Source organism: Gambusia affinis, linkage group LG02, assembly GCF_019740435.1.
Source record: "Gambusia affinis linkage group LG02, SWU_Gaff_1.0, whole genome shotgun sequence".
In the NCBI taxonomy this organism is placed as follows: domain Eukaryota; kingdom Metazoa; phylum Chordata; class Actinopteri; order Cyprinodontiformes; family Poeciliidae; genus Gambusia; species Gambusia affinis.
Window position 1 is genome coordinate 19357524 of NC_057869.1, and position 22120 is coordinate 19379643.

Sequence of the window (22120 nt, forward strand, 5' to 3'; positions counted from 1 at the left end):
GAGGAACAAACCCTGCTTTGGAAGAAAAGGAGGAGATAGAAGTGGAGCTGTGAGGAAAAGCAGTAGAGGTCTGAGATTACAAGAATTTTAGCCTTTCATCTGCACCAAATCGAACTCACCGACATCTACCCTCTGAGCTTCACTGTTGAAAGATTACAGTCAAAATAAAAGGCAAAACCACTAATGATCAGCTACGGTGCACAGTTGCTAGTTCTGTGCAAACAGTCTACAAGCAAAAAACTGAAACAATATATATTCACACTACTTGAAGCAGGTAAAAAGATATAATAGTATGGATGCACTGATATAAAAACATGGGCCGATGCCGATATTAACAACGTAGTTGTGACTAATGAACAAGATTCAATATTTCTCCCCATTCTTTTGAACCCCTGAAAAAATGAACAGACTGCTGACACTTCTTCTCTGCCTCAGTAAAAAACAACACAATGTTGAGACCACAGAAAAACCTACATCAGCATTCTCCCCCCTCCACTTTGAGAAACACAAACATAAACAACAACAAATGGATACATAGATAAGCTATTAATATCTACCCAATTTTACTTATCGGACTGATACTGACATTTAAATATTTTTAAATTAAAAATCAGCCGATAATGATGTTAACGCCAGTATATAGTACATCCCAAGATAATACCTCACATCACTAATTCCAATATTATTTTGCTGATACATACATTTATACAGTTGCATTTGCCAAACACAACTGTGATGGCAACTCCTTACAGGAAGCTATAAATCACTTAACATAATTGCTTCCTTTAGTCAAGTTATAAAATTATTTTTAGATAGATTCTAAAGACGAGGCCCTAACCCAGGGGTGCCCAAAGTCGGTCCTTGAGGGCTGGCATCCTGCATGTTTTAGTTCTCTCCCTGGTTTAAAGCGCCTAGATCAAATGATGGATTGTTAGAAGGCCTAAGAAGAACACTGACATGCTGAACAGGTTGTTGGTGCCACCAGGGAGAGAACTAAAATGTGCAGAATGCCGGCCCTGGAGGACAGACTTTGGGCACCCTTGTCCTAACCCATCTGTAGAAATATGAGTGCAAAGAGAGTTATCAGCAGTGAGCAGCATTCAATTTTGAAGTTGGAAATTGGATTCTTTCAGGCGATCCTTCTTCATAAATATTAACATCTTTTTGATGTCATTTATTCAGATGCTGATGAAGTTGGAACACTAGTCCAGTCTTGGCACATTTAGTACTCTCTTCTAAACTATGGCTTCAAAATCTTGCTGTGAAAACAGGCCACTATTAGAGCTACCACAGGACCAGACTCTGTGAAGCATACACTACCACACACTTCACGCATACTTGCAAACTCAGCTTAGCGACTCCCTCCTTCACTAGCTAATAAGTATTAAAGCGGTGGATCATTTCAAGCCTCCCCTTCCAGCACCAAAAATCAACATGAAAACATCTCATCTTAGACCTAGCCAGAAACTTAGTAAAAAATAAAAAAAATCTGTGCTCACTGAAATTGGTCCTTTTTAAAGATCAACTAAACTTTTTAATGATGCATAATCAATTTAGATGTTCATCCTTTCTTACATAATGCCATCTATGATTTTTTGAACACATAAAAAAAAAAATAATAATCCTACTGACAACTGTTACCATCGCAACAGTGCAACCTTTCAAAATAATAAAAAATATCAGTCTGACTATCAGTGAACTGCATGTTAGGAATTCAAGTTAGAAAGGGCCTGGTGTGATAAAATTCAGGTGAGCAGCATGTGGAGAGCGTTGGCTGTGAGGCTGTGACCGGGTACATCAGAACAAAGACAACGAAACAAATGATCACCAGCAACTTCAGTCAGTTCTGTCAAACCATGAGACCAGGTTGAGGATTTAAAGCAGTTAAAAATAAAACTCGGATTCTGATTTACTGAGCCGCTTGCCTGGAAAGCATGTGACTGGCCTCACAAGAGGTATGGGAGGAGGAGAGAGGCAGAGGGTTTGGTGTGAGTGTGACCGAGTGTGTGTGCGTGCGAGGGTGTTTATCCAGCCCCCAAATGCACACACGCAACATGTATCCAGACTGTTGGCATTAAAATAAGCTTTGTGATTAGCTTTCCTGGTTTCCACTGATAGAAAGAAGATCTCGACAACTCTTAGAGGTGAACAGAAACAGCTCTTGTTGCTGCAGAGCCACAAAGAGGGCTGGGTGGAAGGAGACTAATAGATTAAGGGGGAATGAGAAGAAAAATTTATTTATACAAAGGCGAGGAAAAGGTCAAAACACTACCTGTTTGTGTAAGGAGCCATTACTGAGAAACAAATATTAGATAAGACAAATTTGACTGTTTCTAATTTGGCTTTTTTAATCAGATGGTAATATGCCATTTAAGATTTATTTTTAATGAACTTTGGTTGATTCTTATAACAATCTCATGGTGTCAAATTTATGAATTGTATTTATTTTACCTTCCTCTTTAAATGTGCCTGATATCTCTCCACATTGCATCTGCCTTCTATTTTCACTAATAACTCAACGACTATATTAGTAGAGATGTGATAACACTAAATGTGACAAAATTTACCCTAATTTTGCTTATGCTGTGTTAATATTCTTGACAAAGACATGATACACACAGTTATTTCACCCAAAACTACAACTTTGTATGCCATTTCTGCTACAGTCACACAACCAACAGGAAGCCATATTTGTGCGTGCTGCCATGTGTCTGTGAAATAGAGACTGGGGGATTCGGAGGACTTCTGTTGGACACATGCTAGTTGTGCATTACAGAGGCTGTGACCTACTTTTTATAGACAAGCACACACACAGCCTCTGACAAAGGGGCAGAAAAGCAGAGGTTAGGCACGCACTAAGCCTCATTCTTAATACATGCATTCCAGTGGATAGAGCTCAATACTACAGTACTTTCAGCCTGCCTGCTGGTACAGGCATCTCATCTCTTGCATGTCTAACAATACAAGGTAAAGGCAGTAAGACACAAGGTTTCTGGTGGCACATCATAAAGAATGCCCATACGTGATGCAACACAACCCATATTCTGAAGGAGAAATATAAAAAAAACCCAAAAAGGATAAGCTTAAATAGGTGCTTACTAAAAATGCCTCAACAGAAACAGCCTTAGAAAAGGAGCAGAAACAGGCTTGATGTGAAATTCTCTAAAAGATATTTTTGAACCTACCGATTCCATGGCTGTGGGAGAATGTCAGTGGGCTAAAATCCAACAAGAAAAAAAAAAAAAAAAAAAAACACCTGCTGCTGTAGCGTCCCCACAATCCTGAAAAACAAGATAGAAAATAGCATTAATTCCTGAAACAACACAAACAGTCGCACATTCCTTGCCATAAATGTGTCTATGTGGATACAAAAGGGTCATGTTTCTCCCTCCAGGATCAGTAATCGCACAGTTTTCTGGCACAGTGAAAATGGACAAAAACATAAACATGAAGTTGGGAACTGTAAAGCTATACAGCTATGCAGAATCACAAACCTCAATACTGGTTCTTTCTATAGATCATATAGTCTGAGCAACCATCTAGCCCCCAAGAGTAGATGGTTGCTCTACCATGGAGAGGGGCAGATTAGCTATTCATTGATTTTTATGCTCCGAGTTTCAAATGTTAAGGCTTAATTGATTCATGGTCTTTGTGGCCAATTATGACTAAATTACAAGTGACAAACTGGTGCGGATTCAGAACAATATTAAAGGGGGAACAGTATTGGGAGTCTAGTTTCACTTTACAATGGTTTTTAAAAAATGTGTCCACAGCCAACCAGGCTTCTGTGGGTAGAAAAATGCTGCAACGTTATGGTGGCAACATTTGGAAGGGTTTAGGGTTTCAAAAGCACTAAAATCTTCTGTCACAAAGAATCTATGGTTCTTTTAATAAGTTCCCATAAAAAAAGCCACTGTGACCAGAGTTGTCTCCCAATGTCTGGAGGACAAAAGTAATGCGTTCTGCCTCGCTCAGCACCTATTGCTACACACTGCTGCTGAGCTGGCTTACACAACCTGTACATTCAGGTCTCTGAAAAAACTTTCAGTAGCACAGATCACATGAGTCACTCTTAAGATTACAATTGGTAAACTGCAAGCTGCATGCCTGTTAGCCGACTGACTGAAAAGTCAACTTGAGCAGACAGCCTGACTAATGAAACAGCTAATACCAGTATTGAACTCTTGGTACACACACATTCCATGTTTAGTTTACTTTATTAGTTTATTTAACAGGGACAATGTACAAAAAAAAAAAAAAACATGTAAAGCCCAAAAACATTGAAATAAAAAATTCAACTGATTATAATGTTTAGCAAGAAACATTGTCAGAATTAAAAGTTTCAAGAAATAATTAATCTAGCCCACCGATAGCCTTTGTTTTTATTAATCCCATTACATAAAAATGACCAGAACATTCCCTATACATGGCAAAAAACATGTATCAAGCTAAAAATGGAAATGACAAACTTTGATTACAACCAAATGATTAACTTGATCTGAGCATATCCAACCAAAACCAAACTATTACGATTAATATGGATTTTAGTTTCAATCTCCACAGTCCTGTTGTCTACATGCTGAAAAAGCCACACAATGTTATCCAATATTAGGATTCAACAGTGTTATACTTTAACCCTAAATATATGTAGTTTGGCAAATGCATAAATGTGATGTGGAAAAACAATACACACTCATTAATTTGCATACACAAAAACAGATTTATAACCTGGTCATATTGCTACGATTGGTAAAAAAAAAAAAAACACACACACTTGATGACATTTTCTTCCTTCAGGAAAAAAAGAATTCATACGTTTGATAATCCAGAAAGCAATAATAATAAAAAGCATACATAGGCAATGGAATAAAATTTTTATTGAGGTAAAAATTTAACAAGATAAAATACGAGGCCAGCCTCAGCTTTTACCTATTCATCCTTGTCACAGGTGCAAGTAGTAAAAAAAATATTATTTTTTTTTGCTTCTGTAAAGCAGGTGGTACATGCAATGTAATCCAATCATTTGAGGGAACCAGATAAGGCCCCAAAGAAATACAGCGAGGTTCGATTGCAGAATGATAAGCAACATCTACGAGCTAAAGAAATGCAACTGTGCGGGTGTTACTTCAATCTGTTAAATTTACGCATTCCCTCCAGTTTCTCTTAAATTCCACACAATGTACAAAATATAGGAATTAATCATAACAGTGTACCAGTCTTATGCCAGACACAATATCCGAAGCCTGATGAAAATGTTCTTCTTAATTGCATCTTCATCATTAAATTAGGTTTAAATTGGGTTAGTGAACTTCTGAATCGGCAAATCACTGCTGTAGTGATTCAACAGTTAATAGTAAATCATCTAAACATGTTTCCCATATCTGAAACACTATTACACTGACGTAAGAGATGAGCAATGCATTATAAATGAGCAAGCAAGACAGACATGGCTCACCAATTTTTAAAATTAGCATTTTTAGCTAAACCCAAATGCTGCTCCTGTAAATTTGATCACAACATCACTCACAACAGTTCGTCTCTGAATCCAAAAGGAAAGTCAACAAATGTTCAATTTAGTGATAAATTGCCAGCTGTCTGTACAAACACTGCCAAGTGGGCATGTGAAATAGTTTGTAAGGTTAAATTATTTCAGATTTTTCATGCTACGGCTTTCTTTCGCTGCAGGACACACTGGAAATTTAAATGGATTTCTTTTAGCCAAAACAAATCAGAATGTGAGGCCAGTCTTGTGGGCCAAATATTGCAAAAATAAAAGAACAGGATGTCTGAAAGGGTGTGTATTTCCATGTACAGTGTAATTTTATTAGGCAATAAAGTAATTATGCTACCTTCAGTTGTGAAAATGCTGCATGTATCAAAAGCAACTTAAAAGATATTTGACTTTGCGTCACAGCCAAATTGGTCTCAGTCTCTTTAAGAACCTACCACCAGTGTACCACCAGTACAAGTGTGTTGTTTTAGCACACTCGTACTTTGATATAAATTACTCTAAATGACACTCCCTCTTAAGCACACAGTGGTAATTTAATCTATAGTATCTGGAACACATATCTTCAGACTTTCATGACTTTTATTAAAAGTCATGTTGAAAACATACTTGGCCACCTGAACAGTAATTTACTGTCCTTCAAACTCTAAACCTTTTGTTCTTGACCTGTCAGATCTACATCAAGTGTGAGTATAGAGAGGACATTGTGATGAAAAGTAGTGAGGAAAATGTGGGGCTTCTGTAATGGATATCATCACTGCAATATTCAACAGCATCAGCTTGTTGTTTTCCTAATATTGTTTGGACACATCCAGAAAGTACTACCTCCCTGAAAATCTGACTGGCGCCCCTTCCTGCAGTGAAAATGACACGGGCAAAAACAACGGCCCCGGAAAATGGCTCCAGCTTATTAAAAAGTTCCCACAGTAAAAATCCACCTTACTTCTTTTAAAGCAAGAGAACCAATCTGTTCTCGTCATCGTACCAACTGGTTTCCTGTATTTAATGTTCTGACTCAAAGAGTTCACAAAATGCTAAAGGAACATTGCTACAATGTTATTGTTGTTTTAGCACACTTGTACTCTGATATAAATGACTCTAAATTACCCTAAATTGGACAAACACTTTTATAGATTAAAATAATTTTTGAACAAATGTAGTATATCATTTCAAAACTTGAACTGCTTATGATCTTAAAAGACAACATGTTAATACTTCTCAACTAGAATACAATCAAGTAAAATTAAATTATGCAGCTACAATAAATCTGACATTGTAAGACTGTCATTATTATTAATAGTGAAAGTGACTTTTGATGATCAATAAATACTATAAAGTCACAGCATCATAGAAAGAAATTTAGAACTCAGTGAAATATTGCAGCCCTTCCCCCTAATGCCCTCTTCAGCTATACAACGAGAACAGGGCTTTAATCAGGATTTAGGCAGGACAACATGTGAGGATATTTAACAGAGGCCCAGTGTTGGGCTGACATTCCAGTAATTATGGTTAACACCCCCTCCACCCTGGTCTGAACCCGCATTTGTTTCATCTATCTGGATTTAAGGCACCACAGAGGGATTTAAGACCACTAGCAAGTAGAATCTAGTTGTCAGATTTAGCACAGGAAGGGTGGCAGGTGGGACTGCAGCAGGATTAAGGCCAGACCTCTTTGGGATGGCTTTGAGGAGTAATGATGATGATAGCAAGATGCGCTTTTGTGCTTGTACTGAAGCGAATCCTAAGGGGAGTTCCCCTGTGGGAAGAAGAGTACTAATCTGTTGAAATAATCAAGGTACAGAGAAAAAAAACAATTCCTCATGATTACAAAATAAACATTTAACTATATGTATATATCCATTAGCAGAAAGTGCTATGCATAAAAAGGTTACAATAAACTGTCTCTATAACACTGAATGCAATCTTTGAATCTCTCTAAATTAATACAGTGAAATTTGTAAATATAAACACGTTTCAATAAAAACTTCTTCAAAAACTAATGGTGCACACCCTAGTTACAAATTTTCTAGCAGTGCACCAATGTGAAAATGTGGACCGTCAGGTGGCTGAATAAATACTACACTGCCCTCCCTCCACCTTCAGAATAAAAAGCAAAAATAAAGAATTAAATATTGGCTGTTAGTACTGGCTCAGTTTTATCTATCAGACCGATACATTAAAGAAATTACTAATAATGGACAATACCAATGTCTGTGCAGACATATTGTGCATCAGTAACAAATTTCCCAGAAAATAAATATATAGAAAACCATTGGCAGGTGTGCGATCCAGAGCATGAGCCAGCCAAGTGACCGCCTCTGTGCAAACAGCTGACAGAATGGCTACTCACTTACAGAACCATGAAATGTTCAACAAAGTGCAACCCAAACAAGGCTGTCTCATTACTATATACAATATCAATGTAATGGTGCTTTATCTAACATTAATCAGCAGAAGCAAGTACCTGTGAACTGATGACTTTTTAATTACAACCCAGGCAGTGATATTATTTCTGACAGTCTACCAGTTAGTTAGTATGGAATGCCCAAAAAGCCAAAATGTGTGGTTGTTGTGTAGAGAATACACAATGGTGTCCTCTGTATTAGTTCCACAATTTTTCTGAAATACATTTTTTGTTCATGCTACTAAATAAGTGCAAACACAGTTAGACTTGGGTGTGACCTGTTTACAACTCCAAAGCAGCCCAAGTGCAGAGATATGCAGGCCTCACACAGCACCGCACTGTTTAGGGGAGTAATAATGGATGTCTACGGATCAGTTTTTAGGTTGCTGAGTAACTGGAGGTGACAGTATTTTCTCAAAATCATAAGACATAAAAAAAGGATTGGCACAAGATTCAGTCAGTGTTTACATCCGTATTTACCACACCTGGCTGCCTCTGGTGCAGAATTGTGATGCATGTCTCACATCAATGATGTAGAAGAAATCAAGTTTGGTTCGCATTTATTTGCTGTGTAAATGTATCCGTAGTAAGTTATAGAGGAAGGTATTGCTCTTAGAAAGACTTAAAACTGAAAAATCCATTTCTTTGTCTACTTCATCACTGTAAAACAGGTGACTTTCCTCAGAGAAACCCTGTTCATTGTACTTATTATTTAACCATTATTTTAATATAGAGTGCTTCTAGCAATTTTCCACTGTGCTTTGCTGAATCATCTTTTGATTCATTGGCAGCATTTCTACTTTGGAACACATTTGTCAAATACAGAAAATCTAACAAACCATAAAAAAAAAAATTCCAGCTGGCTTTTCCTAACATTAATGAAATGATCAAAATAGGCAAACGTTGTAGTTTGGAGAGGTTACAGAAGACCAAAATTATTTCACTGTACATAGGTATCATCATCATATACATACATATATATATATATATATATATATATATATATATATATATATATATATATATATATATATATACATACATATATATATATATATATAAACCTGGCATGAGATACTCCATCCATGAAAACTAGAAAGACTTTTTAGGCAACAAAAAAACAGTGGTGAAATGTTTTTTAACAAAAAGACCAATTGCCTTCTACTTGAACACTTATTAAAACATACAGACAGAACCACAAGAACACAGCAGCATCTGTTACCATTTGCATTTTAACAGTGATACCAACGCACTGACTTTAAGCAGAATTTGGTGCTCATTTCAACCTTGTTATGATGTGTATACGCATCAATGATTTGAATATAGTTACTTGTCCAGGTCAAATTCAGTTCACAGGGGAGCCAGAGAAAGTTACAGTGGAGAGCTAGTCTCCAAAAGCAAGTTAAATAATGCAAAAGTGATTTTATACAGAAGGGCAGATAGTCAATGAAGCAGAGTAATCTACAGAATCCAGAAGAAACAGGCATTTCATCCTGTGAAGAAAAGAATAAAATCAAATGCAAATAAATAATAAATAAAAGTGAAACTGCCTCCCATGCAAGTTTCAGGAAGTAAAAATTATCCAGACATTACTAGGTTACAAAATGACTTGAACCCAAACACTGTTCCTACCATACATATCTTTTAATGAAAACTGGAAAAAGTAAATAAAATAAACTGATGAAACAAGAAGCTCACCATAAATATGCTGTTTAAAGCAAATGCAATGTCTGGTAAGATTCATCGAGCTGCTATATTATGTACATTACGGACAAATGTTAGGGATCCTATCATTTAAAACTTCAACAAAGCCCATGCCTCCAGCAAGCAATCGTTTCTCCATAGCCGGGTCTCCAGACTTTTTGTGCGAAACAAAGTGTAGAACAAGAGGCAGGCTTCAACCAGGCTAGCTCTCCCAAGTGCCTACTCTCCCCGCAGCCTTTCAGCAGCAGGCAGCAGCCAATATCAGATGAGAGAGAGATGATGATCAAGTTTAACTTTGCCTAAAATATTCCAGAAGAACTTCTCCTCACCAGGTTCAAGTCAGAAATAGTTCTTTACAAAAGAAATGCCTAAACGTAGCTAAATGTTCAATTTGATGTGTTTGTGAGCTGCTGAACAATGTTATAACATTGTATTAATTTTGATTTTCTTCCATTTAATCATTTTATAATTTTAACACATTTTACTAAATTTCCTAAATTGTACAATTCTGCTTCAAATAACTTTGTTTACTAGATTGTTAACCATTTTCAAATCAATATTGACATCATGAACAGTGATTACAAAAAAAAAAACAAAATTGTAAAACTACAAAGTTAAATGTGATGTAGTTGAAAATTTGGAAGCATCCATCTTTTGTGTGGCGCACCAGTGCAACTAGACCAAAACGTTAGCAGCCTTTCTTCTCAGAGCTCAAGACTAAGACAGGAATTTCTGGTTAGTAGAGATTGTCTTAAGCCTCTTGTATACTTCTGCAGCAGACTTCAAAAAATAATACATCCCTGTCTAAAACTTTCCAAAACCGTTCAGCAACAATGTGATCTGATGAAACCAAACCTGAACTTTGGTCACAGTTCCAAAAGAGACTTTTTTTTTCCTTTTAGAAAATCATCCCAGTACATAACAAAAAGAACACCATATCCACAGTGAAATATGTTGTTTTTTGTCAAAGTCGGTGAGATCAAACCTTTCCAAATGCCAGTCAGTGTTAATCCAAAATCTTTAGGTGTCTGCCAGAAAGTTGGGGGAGGTAGAGATTTTTATAGTAAGAATAAATCTAAAAATCAATTCAGGTACAGCTTTTGGAATACAGTAGTCAGAGATCAAAACTAAACTTAGTAGAAAACCTGGGAAGTCTCCTGGAAAAGGATGTGGAAACAATCTGTCTTCAAAAGCTGAAAGATTTGGAAAAATTCTGCACAACAAAATGGGCAAATACAACAAAGTCTGAATTTGACAAGTTAACAGACTCCTAAAGAAGACTGAATACAGAAATGTAACTTAAAACATGATTTAGCAAAGTTTTAAGTTTGCTTTTTATGTAAATAAATAACATTAACAATGGAAATTTAATTGAAATTAACTATTGCATCAAAAATATTTTACAAAACAAAAACATTGCATTTTATCAGGTATTGCTATTTATTTCCATTGTGTTTACTCTTATTAACAAAGTAAAGCAGTAATTTTCAATGCCTCTCTGTTTAGAATTTTATTTTTGTGTCAAAATACTAAAACTTAGCTCAATCCATAAAAAAATAAATAAAATCATTTAACTTCTCAAAATTTTTAGAGAGTACAAACATACAAACAAAACTGGGTGGGGGGGATCCTTGTCATGTGAAGAGGGAAAAAAAAACCTATGGGACACATCCTGAGGGAGACAGGAACCGAGAAGCTATGGATAACATAAACCAACCGTCAAGATCCAGAAATAAACATGTGGGGCCAATGGCAAAAACATGTTGCAAATTACAAATAACCCTGTTCGGCTACATCTCTTCAGCTTGTAGATGCTGCTTAGGATTCTGTTCAAAAACACACAAGCATTGACTTCTCAAACGTTTACTGAGGAAAATAGACGTCTGCCTTTGTCTGTACAGTTAAATCCAAGCTTATTTATAACCTTTGGGAAAATTAGATGGAAAAATACACTTAAAGCCAGTCAAATAAGTAGCACATTTCTCAGAAGATCATAAAACAATGTTAAGGACAAAGCAATTTAAAAGAAAATAACTGTTTTTATTTATATTTAATTAGACAAATGCAATGGCAAAAATTTAAACCCTTTTTAAATAAGCCATGCAAAAATCATGTTCATCATAGAATATTCTAAGTCTAATTCCCTCCACAGATCATCAGATCAAGAGTAGAACTCCAAATATTAGTAGTTGTTCCAATCAGAAAAAGTATTTGGTTAAAATCAGAAGGTTATGCTATACTTAAATATAGTATTGGTACTATAGATATCACTGGGCTTAACTGCATAACTGCATCTATATATATACATAATACCAAGCCAAGTAGGAATGAAAATGCATGCAGCGAGTTTGTTTCTTATTACAGATTACAAACAACTAGATTCCAAGTTTAACCATTCAAATGCCAATAAGAAATAAATTCAGGAACAAGACGCAAACACAAACTGCCCAAGTAATCCATGACAGACAAAAATAAAACCAACACTGCAATTATGAAAAGGTGACAATACCAGTTACCAAACATACCCAGGTGTCTGAAAAAGATAATGGAAGCATAAATATTAATACACCAAATATTAGCAAACATCACTGCACATGTCACCACTGAATATATGACACTGTATATGTGAATTCCATCAATATCCTATAATCCATTTTAAAGTGACTTAAGAAAAAGCATGTGTGAAGAAGAGTGTCTTCAGCTACTGTCTACATGAGTCAAGGCTATCAAGACAAGGTAAAAGCAAAGCAACCTCACTTGAAAGGTCAAGGCACAACAATGTGGAAAGAGCGATCCCGTCGTGTTTTATAACTGGCCCTCCAGAGTACGACTAGATTTTAGTTTAAGGAACTGAGGGCTCCAGATAGAGTATGAGGGTTTAAAACTCCAGTGAAACAGGAAGGGGCTTAAATGTGCAATGACATGAAAGCTAACAGATAATTAATGTTAAGACTTTATAACAATAGTGATGTTGGTGACATGTGTTCTAGTCAAGACATTTGCTAAAAGGTTTTGGACCATATGAATGCCACCAAGTGATTTGTGCAAGTGTGTGAAAATGGCATTAAAATAGTCTGAATAAAAGAAAATTAATTAATACACATATCAAGTTTCTGTTCTGACACCAACCTTATTAGTCTGGAAATGTTTCCCCAATTATAATATGTTTCAGACAAGTTATTTTGAGTGGCCTTCTAGGGAGACTGATACTTAAAAAAATATCAATATTTATAAAGCTTTGCCTAAGTTCAGACGTCCAATCTGCTTCCTGATCAGAGTAACCATGCCCCCTGGGACAATACTTCCTCAGAACTGTAAGAGTCGTTTTTAACATGTTTGTAATTTATATCATGCACTATTGTAAATCATACAATTTAAAGAATTTCAACATTTTTAAGGAGTTGTAGAGCTTCATAAAAGTGATGAGATATTAAATGTATTAATTATCTTTCCAATAGATAACATAGCAAAACAAAAATTGCCTCAAAACAGAGCCTTGGTGTGCCCCACATTTTAGATCAGTAGGACATGACATGATGGGGTTTAAATGGACACTGAAGCTTCTGTTCGAAACATCAGATCTCAACCTCTCAAAATGTTCAATAGATTCCCAACAAACTATGAAGTCTGTTGAGTAAGATAGCAATATTTACATTTTCCTAAGTCTGGCTTAGATGTTAATCAGATGATACTTTTTTTGAGATGTGTGGGAATAAATAAAGTCTAATAATGCAAGATGACTAGTTTTTACTACATACAAACATTATATGAAGGCAACTGGGCAAAAAGTTTTTTGCAACAGTCAACCTCTTCACTTTCTGACGAGCCCTTCGTGCAGACTTCAGACACCACAATACTCCCACTGCATAAACAGTGTTATCTGAAGATCAGCTTCAATGAATACAGGTGCTGTGGCTGGTGTGGATGCAATATTACTCTTTGGCAAAAAAGCAAATGTGAGAACAAACAGATAACAGCCATTCATAGTGAGGTGCAATGACTGTTTCTAACAAATACATTTGGGACTTTACAGAGCCAAGTCCTATTGGACCCTGAGAAAATTGGCAAAATAACAGTTAGTGTCTTGTCCAGTACTACTACAATTTTTATGCATGTCGTAACAGTAGTAAACTACAATGTGTCATAGCTACTACTATAAATAGATCTGCATGAACTAAGCAATTCAAAACCAGGGTGACACATGTTTAGTGTACAGACAAAGACTGCTGACATTACCAGAAAAAGATCAATTGTATCCTCAATCAAATGACCTGTTAAAAATATATGTAATCTACGCAAAAATCAACAGAGTCCATATTTCACATATCATGTGACCAGCTCAAGAGTGGCTCAGTTCACATTACATTTAAAATAACTGTCTATATATGCAATAAAATAGAGATCATCGTGTACAAACGTTCCCCACATTCATGGTTCTCTCTTCCAAGGAAAACAACCGCATGTTTTAGGTCGGATTTAGTCACAACGCTGCAGGTGTTGTCATACACTGGCACTGATAAATGTTCGCTGTCCTATTAGCTTTCCCCAACACTGCTGTAAGAGAAACTGAGCTGATGACACCAGCCCTGCCTTCAACAGTGACCTTCAGGAAGAATCAGGGAGTGTCTTTGATGCTGACAGACTATGACTGCAGATAAAGATGAATCTTTTCACTTAAACCCAGAAAATAACTCTGCACCAGGGCGACTGAAACATTCGTAAAAGCAGAGCTGAACCGGGTGCAAAATAACGTCACTTGAATTCTTGGGAGCAAAACATCTAATTTCTAGTTTCTGCTAAAAGTTCTAGTATCTTTAACTGAATCAAATACCCAAAGGACAATCATCCCGAAAGAAACAGCTGATGTTCATAGACTTGGGTGACTTTGATTAGACTTGAACCAGACTTGCATAAGATGTAATAGCTAAAAATGTAAACAATTTTATGCTTTTTCATATAGTTTACTTATGTGCTCGCATTCTCAATAAAGTACTGTTTTAAGCTACAACCCAAAATAAGAGGCCGAAAGATTTGTAATGTTTTCAGGTACTGATAAAATGTCAATGTTTTTGGCTCATTTCAACAAGCAATCATGAAGTGCAGTGGCAAGGCACGCAATGCTAAAAAGGTGAAATGAGTTCATTCAACAAGTGAAAAAGCAGAAGTGAATTAGATCCATAAATGTCTGAGGTTATGCAACAAGTACAAGCATGTAGACAGAAGAATGTATTTGGGGAGATTAGCTCTCCAGGTTTATGAGCGCAGCAACATAAAGAATTGAGAAAAACTGTAAAATCCTTTCATAAATCACCTACAGCTGGCCACGTCTTCAGGTTTTGCTATACTTCTATCTAATAGCTAAAAGTAGATTTAAGAAGCACCAAGTTCAACTGCATTCCAACACAACTTCAAAGGTGTACAACATCCTGGATTCTTTAAATGTTAATACTGTTAGAGCGAAACTTGTTTATGCTCAGCGATAGTTCTTCACCAAGACAATCCAACCAGCCTAGAGTGCTCCACCCATTACAATAGCCAAAATGTCCCTGTTTAGCATACATCCCGAGGCAAATGCTGTAAATGAGCTATGGACCTTAAACCTTTAATAAAGCATCCAAAATCAGAGAAATGGGTGAATCTCTACATAAGGTGAGCACAGCAATGATCAGATGACCATCAAATCTCTCACATCTGCTGTTTATAATGATAGCTGTGGCAATCTAAGATGGGAAAACTCCACGGTATATTACAACACTCAGATGTAAAATGTGTTCATCTGGCAAACTATAATGCCAAGGGTATACAAAACATAAATAATGAATGAATACAGGTATTTGTTTTCAGTAGATTAAAGCATGTGTAATAATTCGAAATATCAAAAATAAAATGTTTCAACTTGAGCTGCATTACCTTCAGAAAAGTGATATCATATGATATCAATATCAATATCATAATATCGATTATTAATCCATATTTTCCTCACTACCTTGTTACTTCTCTGTCATCACCACCACTCTCCTTGAGCTTTATCATCTTTGCTACCAGGATTTAGTTCAACTGTGGGCAAACCTATTTCTTGGAAAGACTGGCTTGAATGCATGAAACATAAAAAGATTATAGCCTACAAAATATTCCATCCATGCAGTCCTTTCTGATGCAATACTGCAGTGAAAACTGATTAATTTCAATGTAGTTATGTGTACTTATATTTGGTGTTGCAGGCAACAACATGATTCATGTCTATATTCCAGTCCAGTGGTAGGCAACGGAGCACCAATGAGACAATTTATCAACCTTCACTTAGATCCAGAAGAACCAAATCAACTTGTTACTTTCAGCAGCGGTGTCCAAAGCCAAGCCTAAGGTCTACTATCCTGCAACTTTTAAAAGCATCCCGGCTTCTACACACCCTGCTTTGAATCAGTGTCTCATTACCAGGTCATTGCAGAGCTAAAAGTCACCAATAAGCCATTTGATTCAGCTGTGTTCGAGAAGGCAGCTATATCAACGTTTCAGGATGGTAGATCTAACAGGAATAGACTTGGGCACCTCTGAGTTACACACTGCCTATTCAGTGAAGTTTGTGAAACTTGAAGTAGTGATTCCAAGGTAATTTGCTAAAATTTTGCAACATATCCAGATGCAGGTTTGTGTGTTGTCGATATCCAGATGATGTGTTTGGAAGATATTTGTATAACTTGAAGGTGGTTTGAGTACATAAGGACAGGCTTAAAAGCATCCTTTAAAAACAGGCAGAACTGTCACTGCTAACACCTATAAATAACGAGGCAAAGAAGGTAGAAAAAGAAAAAAAAAATCAATAACTACACATGCAATAGAAAAGGTAAACAAATGACCCAACTAAGAAAAGCAAATACTATCCTAACTTTGAATGAGGGGAAGAGTGTGCAGTTTATGATAATTTAATAACTAGAAAATTGTTATATTTATAAGCATTATTTATAAAAAATACTCAATGCTTTTGAAATGAGAATGCTTTTGGTACTGAAGCATATCATAAGCCCTTGCAACAGTAACACACTGTTCTGATGCTAACTGGGACAAATAAAAGAAAACATGTGGAATCCTTCTGTTTGACCAACTAAAATGTTATCTGCAAAGTGCAAACATAAAAAAATGTCTACATGTATCTAATCTTTCAGACAATGATCCAACTTTGAGGAAACATCCCTCATCCCAGCTCAACAGTACATAATTCATCTGTTTGTTTTGGCCAATAAATTAAAATAAACTCAAACTAAAACCTCAATATATCCATCATAAAAAGCGTTTGGGACACAATTGCTCCGGTTGAATAAAAATAAATAGCGTATGTGCATGGTAAAAGTTGTACATACTTTTTCATGACAAAAAAGTATGCTCAATATTTGACATTGGGCAAACTCCTGTGTTTTCTATCTGGAGGGCGACAATCACACAGCTCAGTGATGGGATGTGCAGTGATGTCAGTGACGAACCCCACCCTACATTAAGACTGAACACAAAACCAAACAAACAAAAGGAAGCCACAGAAGCTCAGTAATAACAGCCAGGGTTCAGCCAGCAATATGTCAAGGCATCAGGTATCGGGCCTTATTGTAATAGCTCCACTAATTAGATTCAGTCATCTGCTCCTCTGCGCACAAACACTGAAGGGGAAACCTTACACTGGAGGGTGTGGAGGGAGAGATGGGGGAGCAGTGGGACGGGCCGGGGGAGGAGAGAAATAAAGAGATGCACACCACACTGCTGCTCTTCAAAAACATCTACATTATTGATTACTCTGGTTTCTGCAGGGAGGGACAAGACAAAACCATTCCTCCGTATCTCCAGCATGAGCGGGCAACACAGACGAGCTCGGCAGCAAAATTCATCTACATGCGTTCGTCTCCAATAACCATATAATACTTTTGTAAAGATAAGGTTAAAACTAAACACAGCCAAAAGGGCTGCACTAAAGTGAGCACGGAGTTATAAAAAGACGAGAGGAAAAGGTGCACCTAGTAGACGGGTAAAATAGGAGTGTGTTACATGGAAATCGAAAGAGCTAAATTAAAGCCTGGTATCAAAAGAAAGCAAAAGAAAAGAGGGAAGTGAGAGCTGGGAGGGAATAGGATCTGCAATGAGAGGGCAGCAGTACTCGTGACACAGTTAGCGACAGCGCTTGTTTATTCGGCACAGCCATGCCGTGGTAGGCTCGGCTCACACGCACACTCGCTCAGCCCCCTGTGCTACGAATCTTCTGCTGTTGTCAAGGTAACAAGCTCTCTGGACTGGGGGAAAAAATTCTCACATTCAAAAGATGTCTTTTCAAATACTGGCATCAAGCTGAAACTTGCATGTGCTCACAGCAAACAGCCTGTGTGTTTGAAGGTACGTCTTTTTTGTGCACTAAAAGTCACTTTCTTCAGAAAATTGCATGCCGTCTTCTCAGAAAAAACGAATAAAACGTTGCTGCAACACTGAATTGGATTTCACATTTTATGCACCGATAGCAATTAATTTGATCCTTGACGTTATCAATTCATCAAAAATATTTTACATTTTTGGATGAATGATGAGGATTAGATGAGGAAAAACAACACACTGGATATAGGTGATCAAAACAAGCATGCAGGGAGGGCATGATCATTTTACTTAGAAAATGCAACTAATAGGGGTGTAAAAAAAAATCTCATAAAAGATCTTGCGATGTTAATACATCACAATATTCTTGTTGATCTGATTGTCATCTCCTAACTGGTCAGCAGGGCTTCACCTGATGAAGTTCAAACAGGAGAACAGAGGGTCCCCAGCTATACTTAAATAATTTGTTAGGCGGCATTTTGGGTTTTCAGTAGAAACAACAAATCACAAAAGACAAGACACAAACGATATGTAAGCACTTCAAGTTGTTCAGATGCTGAAGAAGGCAGAAAGGATCGCTATAACGACCAAAGGCTGGAGATCCAGAGATCACAGCACACACCATAAATATCAACTTGAAAATGGTAAATGTTGTACAGCAAACCATGCACAGTTGAGACACTGTTCGAAGGTCCGACAGGATAAAAATAAATCAGAACAAGATAGACTTCAGATTGTTTAGTTTGAGGCAAAACCAATAAAAATGCAGAGTAAAAAACCTTTGCAGCATAAATTTGATCTTGGAAGTTTTCTTGAAAGAAATATTAAAATGTTGTCTCATTCTTGTGCTATATTGTCCCGTCTTTTGAGTTTTACATATCGTTACAACCCTAGTAATCAACCTTGCTGGATTTTAAGCAAAGTCAAATGTACAGGTGTGATCATACAACCATTACAAAGGGAAAATTTCCTGGAGTTTGTATTTTCTTACAAAGAAAGCCCAACTGTGACTCATTATTCAGCCTTAGTCTTATGTTGGTGAAAATAGTCTCTTTACACGTAGTCCATAAGAGACACTGAAGTGTAAAGTTAGAGCATAAAATAATAAATCCATTCAGTAATAGTATTTTTACATTGCACAAATCATGTGTGTTGGTCCAGCAAGCTGTGTGTATTGTTGATTAAAGCAATGACAGGAACGTTGCCTTCATTCTCTGACTTTAAACTGAATTTGTTGATAAACCAATAAAAATGCAGAGAGTGGTAGAATATTTCATATGAACAGGAAAAAAAAAAAACGTTTTGCAGTTGACTAAGTGGGTGTTTTCAATACCAGCACCATACCCAAGTGAAGGCCAGCCAGGTTATTCAACAACACTGCATTATATAAATATATAATTTTCAAATCAAGTAAACTTGTTCTGCTTTTCAGCTTCTTCTAAAACATGAGCTCTTCCACACTCCTGCCATTTGTCCTCTTCTGTTGCTATGGTTGCAGTGTGAAAGGATGGAACTCTATGAATATTGGAAATGGAGGAGTAGCTGCACATGGTACATAAACACCCGCACATGCTCTAACACCACAGCACAAGTTGACTGTGTTGGTTCTGAATGCCTGCAGCCTTCCACTCACCCACACACATTTCAGCCAGTTAAAAACCAGGCATTTAATAAATACCTCCAGCTGACACACTTTGTCTACACACAAATACTAAATCATGTCGACAGCACAGAGCCAGTTCTTCAGTTCCACAAACAAGCAGTTTTATTAAAATTGTTTAGATGCCCAGCATATCTAACACGATATACATCCTGTGTTAGAAGAAAGATGGTCGGACCGGTGGTAAGACAAACCTCACTTTTGTAAAGCTGTAATTCCACCATGAGGTTGATTATGCAAAAACGTAGAGGAAGCTACTAGAAAGCTCACAATAAAAACCATGTAAAAAAAATATGCAAGATTTGAATCTGAATGAACTAGCACAGAAAAGTGTCCCAGTAAACACGTTATACTCTTTATCCAAAGCCCTGCCAATAAAGAAAAAGCTCCAACAAAACAGAAAACACCAGCCAGTTATTTTTGTTTTCTCTTGCTTCAAAGAGACAAATCACATGTTGGCCTGCTGCAGTGGGCTCTGATCACACAGCTAGAAACCCAAAGTTTCCACTCGTTAATGTGCAGCCACGCGCCGACTACAGCGGAAAAAATATTCTTTATAGTGGCCATTTAATACCCATAGGAAATATACTTTTTTTAACTCCTCTGGAGCCAAAGATTTATTGCAGTAGCTCTATTATAGAACACATTTAGTATTTTACAAAATACGGTGCATTCCACGAGGCTGATTTGTTTCTTCTCATAGAAAGAAGATCTTCATAGAAAGATCTCAAATCCATCATTCTATGTTTTTCTACAGAGCGTTCTTTATTTCTTTCTTTAAGATATTTACGATCATCTTAAAGACTAATAAAGTAAATAAGGAAGGAAAAGAAGACACCTCTAATTTGCAAATAAGAGACGAGCATGCAAGGTTGTGTCCCTTTTGTCTTCTACTTTGTTTAGCTATCAACAACAAGCTGCTTGTATGTTTGTATCCTGGACTTCAGTAAAACTGTAGCTCATCAATCCATCACATACTAAAAAACACATACAAATTCTTTCAGCAAGTTTAGATAATTTAAGACCTGTTGAAGGAGGAAACAAGGCAAACAGTTAGGCCCAACGCCCCAAGTTTCCTGCACAGTATTTCCTGAGGAACTACAGCTACTGCATAGAGATAGAGATTTGGGGGGGGGGGCTTGTCAAAGACTGTGAGCTGAGATGAGCATGAGAGGATGCGGTATGCATGTGAATTTTCAAGCTCTGAAATGCAAAGATGAGAAGGCAGTGATGGCAGAATAAAATGGGAGGAGAAGAGGAGAGAGCAGAGAGTTGGGGTGTGGAAAGAGAGAGAGGGAGGGGGACATCAGGAGAGATGAGCCAAGTGTGTGAAAGAGTAGCATAACAGTGCACTATAGAGCTGAGTTCAGCAGCCGGTATCATATATCCAACAAACACAGAGGGTGATATGATAAAATTGAGCCAACACTGGGGGATTTAACACAGATATGCCGTGTTTAAAGTGTGGGAAAATTCAAATACAAGCATTAATTCAAAAACAAATCTTGCTTAAGCCATCAATCTTCAACGCATATTTTATGCGGCATATTTTTATAAAACTCTTAAAAGAACTAAGAAACACACCAAACACTCATCTTCTGATATCGTTGCTGAGAGAAAACTAGACAGCAGGGGCTCATGTGCTCGGTGTGTTAAGGTCACCAAAACAGAAATCTGCTTTCTAATAGTGAGAGAGAGAGAAAACAAGAAGAAATTCCATTATTGTATCAATGTATACTTGTCTTTTAAGCTATAGTATGTACCCTCTACAGAGAATATGCTTTTTATATATTTGTTAAAGCTGTCACAAAGTCAAGCTCCTCCACCTCTTCCATGTGCTACAAATGCAGTTTGAAGAAATACATCACTCCTGGTAAAAAACAACAACCAATCAGAGTTGGGAGGAAGGTCTTAGCAATGTCATTTATTCTTGTGTATGAGCTGCTCAATGTACCAATGGCAGAGAAACAACATGCCATTACAGGAAAACTATTTATCCATCGTAATCAGTGCCCATCCTATCTAGTCCGAGTATTCACGGCAAACTCTGATATCAGGAAGACAGAACTAAGCCGCTCCTCTTGGCTCCGATTAGTTGTTTCAATTTAGCACTGGGAGAAGGCAGATGATCTTGATTCTGTCATAGATTATGTGTCTCATGCCACACACACACACACATCATGGCATAGTGATAGTTTGAACAAACAAGTAATAAAAGCTTGTTTCATAAAAGTTACGTTCTGCAGCTTTAACCTCAATAACTGTTTTCTGTAAATATTTTTTATGTAGATTATTCTATATTTCCAGAGATATGTAAGCTAAAAAATAAGTAAAAATCTTACATTTCCAGGTGGTAAGATTGATAACTAACGAAGCTAGCAAAGCTTGAGACACTTATATGGTATGTAAAAACATTACAAGGCATCCGGATCAAGAGACGAGATGACACGTCTGAGATGACAAGATAGCAAAATTTCACTCAGTTTTTTTTAAGAAT

The 22120-nt window shown here is 36.8% G+C and overlaps 1 protein-coding gene across 3 annotated transcripts in view; it reads right to left on the reverse strand.

Moving 5' to 3' along the window:
• The window catches only part of ankrd11 (ankyrin repeat domain 11), a 113165-nt gene that overhangs the window by 77019 nt on the left and 14026 nt on the right, over positions 1 to 22120 (reverse strand). For 2 of the 3 annotated variants that reach the window (XM_044101060.1, XM_044101043.1), the window contains exon 2: positions 3186 to 3281. The exons of the other annotated variant lie outside the window; for it this stretch is intronic. The gene's annotated coding sequence lies outside the window, so the exon portion shown is untranslated. The remainder of the gene's footprint in view (positions 1 to 3185; positions 3282 to 22120) is intronic. 3 annotated transcript variants of the gene reach the window in all.